This window comes from Arachis ipaensis, chromosome B6 (assembly GCF_059453495.1).
Source record: "Arachis ipaensis isolate K30076 ecotype BB chromosome B6, ASM5945349v1, whole genome shotgun sequence".
NCBI lineage: Eukaryota > Viridiplantae > Streptophyta > Magnoliopsida > Fabales > Fabaceae > Arachis > Arachis ipaensis.
The window spans coordinates 53096474-53106087 of record NC_142441.1 but is presented as its reverse complement, the minus strand read 5'-3'; the positions used below and the strand labels follow the sequence as shown (position 1 = coordinate 53106087).

General features: G+C 40.1%; 1 non-coding gene across 1 annotated transcript; it reads right to left on the bottom strand.

The window, feature by feature from the left end:
• Positions 1–3637: 3637 nt before the first annotated feature.
• LOC148555593 (small nucleolar RNA R71) lies at positions 3638–3740 on the bottom strand. Its single transcript, XR_015886370.1, has one exon. It is a non-coding gene; the product is annotated as a small nucleolar RNA R71 (small nucleolar RNA).
• Positions 3741–9614: the final 5874 nt, after the last annotated feature.

Here is a 9614-nt window from a genome sequence, read left to right as displayed (position 1 = left end):
CATAAGCTCTGCCTTAGAACCACAGGAAGAAGAGCACTAATTTAACTACTCAAAACACATAGGACCGCCCTTGGGTGGACTATAAGTGAACTTAAGGGCATTAGCCTAGCCCGATGCATGCATAAAATCCTGCTGGAGGATAATGCCAAACTAGTGGTGCAACCATAAAGGTGATTGAATCCGGCTATGAAGGAAGTAGTGTAGAAGGAAGTTACTAAGCTCTGGGAGGATGGGATTATTTATCCCATTTCTGATAGCCCCTGGGTGAGCCTTGTCCAAGTTGTTCCCAAGAAGGGGGGCATGATAGTGGTTCGTAATGAAAAGAATGAGCTGATCCCAAGAAGGACAATTACAGGGTGGCGTATGTGCATTGACTATAGAAGACTCAATGACACCACCAGGAAGGATCATTTTCCTTTACCATTCATTGACCAAATGCTAGAAAGACTAGAAGAGCATGCTTTTTATTGTTTCCTGGATGGATATTCCGGGTACAATCAAATAGCAGTAGATCCGCAGGATCAAGAGGAGACACCATTCATATGCCTATCTGGCGTGTTTGCCTATAGGCGAATGCCATTTGGCTTGTGCAATTCACCTACCACATTGATGCCAGGGCATCTTAGGCTAGTTTCACTAGCTTTTTTCTTTGTTTTTAATAGGTTTTATACACTTTCTTGAGTTATAAGTAAGCAATTGGGGTAGAAATTTATGTATGCCTAGATTCATATAACCATAGTTAATTTGATGCAATTTCATGAGAATTATGTTATAATTACTTGTGTGTTAAGAATGATGAGAATTCTCATGACTTTAGCAAAGCTTTGATGCATGTATTGGTTGATGATAGGTGAAGGAAAGCATAGAAGGAAGTTGAAGACGGAGCATGAAGAAGATGAAGGAGTAGCAACATTGGTGGCCAAGTTGGACCACCAACGTTACCTCAAACGTCGAGAAGGAAGCAGAGCAAGATTCTGCATAATCTGCTGGTGCCCATGTTGGAGGGAACGTTGGCAATCCAACGTTACCCCCAACGTTGTGAATAAATGAGCTTTCTGGAGATTTTTGAAAATCTATAGCGACGCGCATGCATGCTGTATACGTACGCGTGGATTGGAAATTCTGGCAATCTACACATACACGTAGATAACGCGTACACATGGATGGGTAACGTTGGACCCCAAATTCTACCTCAAACGTTGGTGGCCAACGTGCGCGAATTTGATCCCAAACTTCTGAATTTGAAAAAGCGCAGCGACGCGTACGCGTCTATGGCACGAACGCGTGCGCCTAACTTTTGAGAATCCACGCGCACGCATACAGCACGCGGACGCGTGGATAGGCTAGCGTTGGAGGGAATGTTGCCAGTCCAACGCTGATGACAACACTCTTCTATATGTTTTTAAAATTGGAAAGGGGATTTTTTTATCCACGCGCATGCGTGCAGCACGCGCATGCGTGGATGCGCATTCTGACCCCAAGGGCGCAAATGCGCAAGGCACACGTACGCGTGGGTAGGAGAATGTTGGATCTCCAACGTTGAGTCAAACGCCAATGACAGCAAGTATATCTGGTTTTTAAGAAAGGCGTTTGAGTCAACGTTGGCTGTCAAACGTTGACTCCAACTTGAGCACCAGAACTTTGCGATTAAAAGAAGATCTTTTCTCAACTGTAAGGGAAACCAATTGAGCAACTTCAACCCAATTCCATCAAGGCCAAAAGCCCAACTCAAAGATTGAAGATCAAGGGAAGAAAGTGTATAAATTGCTTAGAATTCAAGTTAGAAAGGACTTTTTTTGGGACTTGACTTTTTACTTTTCGGTTCATTTTAATTTTCTGCAATTCTTTCAATTGAGAATGTATTTTTCAATTCCATTTGCCATTTTGAGAGCTATAAACAACTAAACCCCTTTCATTGGGTTAGGGAGCTCTATTGTAATTCAATAGATCAATAGTAGTTTTCATCTTTATCTTCTTTCGTTTATCTTGATTGTTGTTAGAAGGCTTTCGATCTTAATTCAGATGGATAGTTGTGTCGACAGAGAAACTATCCATAATTGGAATTCTTCTGATCCTTGAGAGAGGGATGAAGAATTCATGCTAGAATTGCTTTCTCACATTGGATTAGATTGGGGGTTGGATGGATATTGTGACATTTAATCCTACCAATACTTTGATCTATGAATTTGTGTGGTATAATTAGTGACCAAACTTTAACTCTTCCCATGAGTAATTAAATCAAGACATTGGGCAATTGTTCATGCTTAGAGAGATTGGTGAGCCAAGACATTGGGATCCAATCATCTAAGATTGCCAAGCAATGTCAATGAATGCATTGATTGAGGAAGAGGTGAAAATGATTTGATCCTGAGAATTCAATATCTCCTAAAACCAAATGAATCCCTATACTCTGATCTTCACCATTATGTTTATATTCCGCTTCTTTAATTTCATGCTTAATCCCCATTCCCATTTAATTTCCTGCAATTTAAGTTTCTGTCATTTAATTTCTTGCACTTTAATTTTTGTCATTTAATTTCATGCAATTTAAGTTTCCCGCCAAATCTACGTTCTGCAATCTCAACCCAATTTTAATTTCGCTCAACTAGCACAATTCTCCAATTAACATTGATCAACCAACCAATCCCTGTGGGATTCGACCTCACTCTACAGTGAGTTTTTACTTGACGACAATCTGGTACACTTGCCGGTAGGAAATTGTTAAGAGACAGTTTTCGAGTGAATCAAATTTATGGCGCCGTTGCCGGGGATTGGTTTTGTATTGACAATTATTAAATTGGAGGATAACTAGATTGAGCACTTTTCTTTTCATTTGATTAATTGAATTTTAAATTCAGCTGCTCATTTTCGTTTTCTGCAATTTGAGTTGTTTCTTTTTATTTTTCCTTATTTACTTACTTTCTAGCAAGCTAACCCACTAGCCATTTGATAAATTGCTCTAACCAAGCTAACTATACCCTATTTTAGTGGACTCTGCATTTGCTATTTCTTGTACTTGTTCATTATATGACATGTAGAAGAGAGGTTTTAACCTCCTTTGACAGTGAACCAGAAAGAACCTTCCAGAGATTAAGAAGGGAAGCAAGAGGAAAGAGGGCTGTTGGTGCAGAAGAAGAGGAGGAAGACTTAGATATAACCATGGAGGATGATATGGAAAATCATCATGGAGGATGATATGGAAAACCATCATGGAGGAGAGGTGAACAATCATGCCAGACAAGGTGCAGCCAATCCTGCTGGACAAAAGAGGAGAGTTCTGGGCTCCTACATCAATCCAAACCCAGGAAACTATGGCAGCAGCACGCAAAAGCCAACTATCCATGCTAATAATTTTGAATTGAAGCCTCAGCTCATAACTCTTGTACAAAACAACTGTTGTTTTAGAGGAATTGCCCAAGAGGACCCTAATGAGCATCTCACTAAATTCTAAAGGATATGTGACACAGTTAAATCCAATGGTGTTCATCCTGACACCTATAGATTGCTACTGTTTCCATTTTCTTTGAGGGACAAAGCATCAAAATGGCTAGAATCATTTCCCAAGGAAAGCTTGACAACTTGGAAGGATGTAGTGAATAGATTCTTAACAAGGTTCTACCATCCACAAAAAGTAAACAGGCTTAGAACTGAAGTGCAGACATTCAGACAGTAGGATGGTGAGACTATTTATGAAGCATGAGAGAGGTTCAAGGATTTGACAAGGAAATGCCCCCTGATATGTTTAATCAGTGGGTGAAACATCATATCTTTTATGAAGTTCTGAATTGCGAGTCAAAAAAAGCTGTAGACCACTCATCTGAAGGTTCCCTTAACAAGAAGAAGACCATTGAAGAAGCCATCGATGTTATAGAGACAGTGGCTGACAATGAGTATTTTTATGCCTCAGACAGAAGCAGCAACAGGGGAGTCCTGGAATTAAACCACATGGATGCAATCCTGGCCCAGAATAAGATGATCACCAAGCAATTGGCTGAATTGACCAAGCAGATGCAGAAGAATCAGGCTGCAGCCATCCACACTCAACCATCACCTCAAAGAGAGTTGGAAACAGAAGAATGAGTTAACTGGGAGGAAGCTAATTACCTTGGAAATTCATCTAGGTAAGCTCATGATCCATATTCTAAAACTTGTAACTCTGGTTGGAGAAAGGATGAGCGGATAATTTATACCCTTTTTGGCATTATTTTTAGGTAGTTTTTAGTATATTTTAGTTACTTTTTATTATATTTTTATTAGTTTTTATTCAAAAATCACATTTCTGGGCTTTACTATTAGTTTGTGTATTTTTCTGTAATTTCAGGTATTTTCTGGCTGATATTGAGGGACCTGAACAAAAATCTTATTCAGAGGCTGAGAAAGGACTGCAGATGCTGTTGGATTCTGACCCTCCTGCACTCGAAATAGATTTTCTAGAGTAATAGAAGCCCAATTGGCGCTCTCTCAATTGCGTTGGAAAGTAGACATCTTGGGCTTTCCAGCAACATATAATAGTCTATATTTTGTCCGAGATTTGATGGCCCAAACTGGCGTTAAAAGTCAGCCAAAAACTTTCTGGCATAAAACGCCAGAACTGGCATACTTTTCGGCGTTAAACGCCCATTTTGGCACCCAGGGTGGCGTTTAACTCCAATATGAGGTATATGCACGCTCAGCTTAAACACTCACCAAGTAGGCCTCGGAAGTGGAATTCTACAATATCTACAGCTAGTTACTCATTTTCTGTAACCCGAAGTTACTAGTTTAGTATAAAAACTACTTTTAGAGATTTATTTAGTAACTCATGACAATTTACATGTTTCATATTGTATCTTCTACAGCATGAATCTCTAAACCCCATAGGTGGAGGTGAGGAGATCTAATGTGTCTCAATGGATTAATGTAATTACTGCTGTTTTCTATTCAATCACGCTTGATTCTGTTTTAAGATACTCATTCGTACTTCAATAGGAAGAATATGATGATTCGTGACACTCATCATTATTCTCACGTTTATGAACACGTGCCTGACAACCACTCCCGTTCTAATTGAGCTCAACATAGTCATTGGGCGACAGCTTGAGTGCGTATCTCTTGGGTCCCTGATCTACGGACCAAGTCTGTGAGATCAGAACCTTCGTGGTAAAGGATAGAATCAATTGGCAGCATTCCTGGGATCCGGAAAGTCTAAACCTTATTTGTGGTATTCCGAGTAGGATCTGGAAAGGGATGACTTTGACGAGCTTCACACTCACGAATGTTGGACGCAGTGACAGTTTGCAAAAGGATAGAGAGATCCTATTCCGACGCTAGTGGGAACTGACAGATGATTAGCCGTACGGTAGCTGTACATGGTATTTTTAATCAAAGACGAGAAATCCGACAGTTGATTAGCCGTGCAGAGATCGTACCTGGTATTTTTCATCCGAAAGGTGATAAACCCCATTTGGAGGGTTTATCTTGGTATGAATTTAGAGGGTTTTATCACCTTTTACCCACATTTATTCAATGAAATAGCATGGTTTTGTAAATTCTCCTTTAATTGTGCTTAAGAGTGAACACATGCTTTTGAGGTCTTAAAATAGCTAAATTTAATTCACCTCGATTCCATTAAATGTCATGATATGTTTCTTAAGTGATTTCAAATTTAGGAGGCAAAGATTGGATCAAGGGAATGAAGGAAAAGCATGTAAAAATGGAGAACTCATGAAGAAATAAAGGAATCGCAAAAGCTGTCAAGCCGACCTCTTCGCACTTAATCGATCATAACATGAGCTACAGAGGTCCAAATGATGCGGTTCTAGTTGCATTGGAAAGCTAATATCTGGGCCTTCGAAATGAGATAAGATTTGCCATAGTTTTACTGAGCATACGGGCGCGCACGCGCACGGTATGCGTACACGCCGATGGTTGCACATGCTTCACTTAATGCAACTCGTGGCCAGCGAATTCTAAGGCATGTTGGGCCCAATCCAACTCATTTCTGATGCTATTTAACCCAAGGATCGAATGGGAATAAGGCATCTAGTCATTAGTTGAGTTTTATTTTAGTTTTATCATGCTTTAGTTAGTTTCTAGAGAGAGAAGCTCTCTCTTCTCTCTAGAATTAGGAGTAGGTTGGATCTAGATTAGGAGTTCTTAGATCTAGGTTAATTTCATGCCTTGATTTACGTTTCCTTTTTGTAATTCTTCATCTACATTTCTTCTCTCTAGTTTAGCATTTAATTCTTGTAATTCTCCACTTTTATGTTGATGCACTTTTGTTTATTCTATTTCTCTTTAATGCAATTTATGATTCATGTTCCTTTATTGTTCATTTGATTTGTTGTTGTTAATTTACTTGCAATTGAGTAGTATAGATTTACTTTCCTTGCTATTTTACTATGCTTTCCTTTTATGCCTTCCAAGTGTTTGATGAAATGATTGGAAGGATTTTAGAGTAGAATTTTATGCTCTTGGCTTGGGAAGGTAACTTAGGAACTCTTGAGTTACTAATGTTCAAGTGATTGACGACTGGGAGCTATTAACTCTAGATCTCACTAATTGATTTGGTGGAGAACTAGGACTTATGGACTTGGATTGACATAGCTCATTTAACTTTCCTTTATTAGTTAGAGGATGACTTAATGGGGTTGATCTTTGCCAATTATCATGTTGTGGTTAGTGATAGGGATAGAGATCCTTGACCACCAACCCTTGCCAAGACCTTTTTAGCCATTAGTTTACTTCCTTGCCATTTATATTTCATGTCTCTTATCAAAAACCCCAAAATATACTTCATAACCAATAATAAGAATACTTTATTGCAATTCCTAGGGAGAACAACCCGAGGTTCAATACTTCGGTTTATAGATTTTAGGGGTTTGTTACTTGTGACAAACAAATGTTTGTATGTAAGGATTATTGTTGGTTTAGAAACTGTACTTTACAACAAGACTTCATTTGTGAATTATAAACCGTCAAAAGTCCAATTGTCAAAATGGTGCCGTTGCCGGAGAATTGCAATGGTGTTATGTTATTGGTTATTGTATATATGTGAATAGTGTGAATATGTTTGCTTTTGTTAGCTCTTGCTAGTTTTAGGATTTAATTTTCTTGCTTCTTATTTGATTTTGTTTTCATTTTCTTTTGCTATTATGAATTCTCACTTTGGCTTTGAGTTTGGTTCTAGTTATGTTGTTGGAAATGGGAGCTACAATGAGGATGCATATCAAGGATGTGATAACCAAAGGTGGGAGGAGCCATATGCATATGATCAATCCTCATGGCAACAACCTCTACCAATGCACTATGAAGAAGAGCCATCCTATGATGCATATCAACCCAATGGCTATGGTGAATCTCCTTGTGACTTTCAAGAACCACCACCATATGCCCATGAGCCATATCCTCAACATAACCCTCAACCATACTCACAAGCCTCCTTTCACCAAACACCTCCATATGACCTTGACCCATATCCACCATACCAACCACCTCTTGAACCATATGAGCCATACATGGAACCACCATTCCAATATCCATACTCCCAAGAACCACCTCAATACACACCACCACACCCTTACCAAGAAGAACCACCTTCCTATTATGAACCCTTTTTCCAAGACAATGAACCCTCTTATCCACCCCAATCCTCAATGGCTGAAATCCTCAGCCTTATACTTCAAGGGCAAGGAGAAATACAAAGGGAGACACTAGAATTTGTGACTACCTTGACCAAGGTAGTAAGCATTTTAACCTCCCAATGCTTGAGCACTCAAAGCACTTCCATGGTCACAGGTGGAGAACTAATTAAAAAGCATAGCATGAAGGAGAGATTGGAAACTCCGGTGGGTGATGAGGGATGCCACTTTGTGTTAGAACAATTGGAGGAGCCTATGCTCATTGAAGAAAAGGAAGAAGTGGTTGAAGACTTAGGAGATTCAGAGCCTCCATGGGAACATAGAATTGAAGAAAATTCTTCCAAGAAGATCGAATTTGATGTTGAGGAGGAGAGTGCACAACTTCCAAAACAAGTTTTGAATGAAGACTTGGAGGGAATGAAGCAAGAATTGAGTTCCTTTGGTGATGAAGATCATGCATCCGACCTTCTTGGTGGTGAATCCTTTGAGTTTGAAGAACCTTCTCCCAATGAGATGGAAAGCAATGTGGAGGTAGATTTCTCTCAACCTCCTATTTATGATGTGAGTGATGGAGAATAGTTAGATGAAATTGATGAATGAAGGATTGAGAAGGAAGAAGTTTGTAAAGAGGTGGAGACAATCAAGGAAAAATACAAGGGAGTAGAGCTTGCAAGGACATTGGAAATACCTCTCCCCAAGCCACCACCATCCATTCTTTCATTCAAGTGGGTAAATTCCTTATACTTGAGCTTTATTATTCCCCTTGAATATGGTTTGCTTGAAACGGATGGTCAACTTAGATATATTTGTGGCTTTAAGAGCAAGAGGGAGATGGTTAGTGGTTGGCATTGTAAATCAAGGTCCATTAATAGCAAGGGCTAGACTAGAGCTACATTGCTTGGGTCTAGGGGAATGTTTGGTCCCTCACATGAGAATTCATCATTCCTACCACCCACATGGATCAATGATAGTCAACTTCAAGATGGGTGTGAAAATAAAGTGTGGGACCCCGGATCACAAAAGGAGAATCAATTTTGGGAGCCCTTGGCTTGTGAAGAACTCCATCAAGGCTTGGGGGCATTACCTTTGAAGAATAGAGCTTATTGGAGAACCAAGTATTGGTGGGAGTTCCAAGAAGAGTTTAAGCATAAGCCACCTTGAGAAGAGCTCCCCATAAGTCCAACTTAAGCACAATAACCAAAAGTGCTAGGTGGGAGACACCCCACCATGGTAAATTCTTTTCATTTTTCCCTTTCGTACATATTGGTAAAACTAGTTTAATTTCATGTTTTGATTAGTTAGTTGAGTATATTTGGTAGTATAATATGTTAAATAAGGTTTTAGGGTGTTTTGGTAGCTGTTTGGAGGTTTGGAAGGCTTGGTTTGGTGTAAGAACTTGGAAATATTTTGAAAAACAGAGCACCATCCATGCGTACGCGTACATGGCGCGTATGCGCGGATACAAAATTTCCACCCCCAACCAAAAACCTGAGAGTTAGGCCTGCACTGTACGAATATTGGGCCTAAGGCACAAACCAACCCGCGCGCACGCGCACCTGGCGCGTACGCGTCCTTGATGCCAATTGCGCAATGCGCACGCACGCACGCTATGCGCGTGCGTGCCGATAGCGCTACCTACCCTCCTGGTACATTTTCCAGAGAGTTGGGCCAACTCTGAGCTGACACTGTGCCCTGCGCCCAAGCTCGCCCACGCGTGCGCGCACCTGGCGCGTACGCGCCCTTCGGCCAAATTGTGCATCGGCGCGTAAGCTTGCATGACACGTCCGCGCCGGTAAAAAAAAAGAGTTTTTTTTCTCATCTTCCATTTTATTTTGTCCATTGCATTCGCATACCTTTATTCTTTGCAATTTCATTTTGTTTTTATAGCCTGTATTTACTTCATTTTTTTTTGAGTTTCTTATTTTAATAATGGTGTTGAATTCTCCTACTCAATTGTTGAGAATTTCTTGCATTATTTTGGTGCTTCTTGACTTG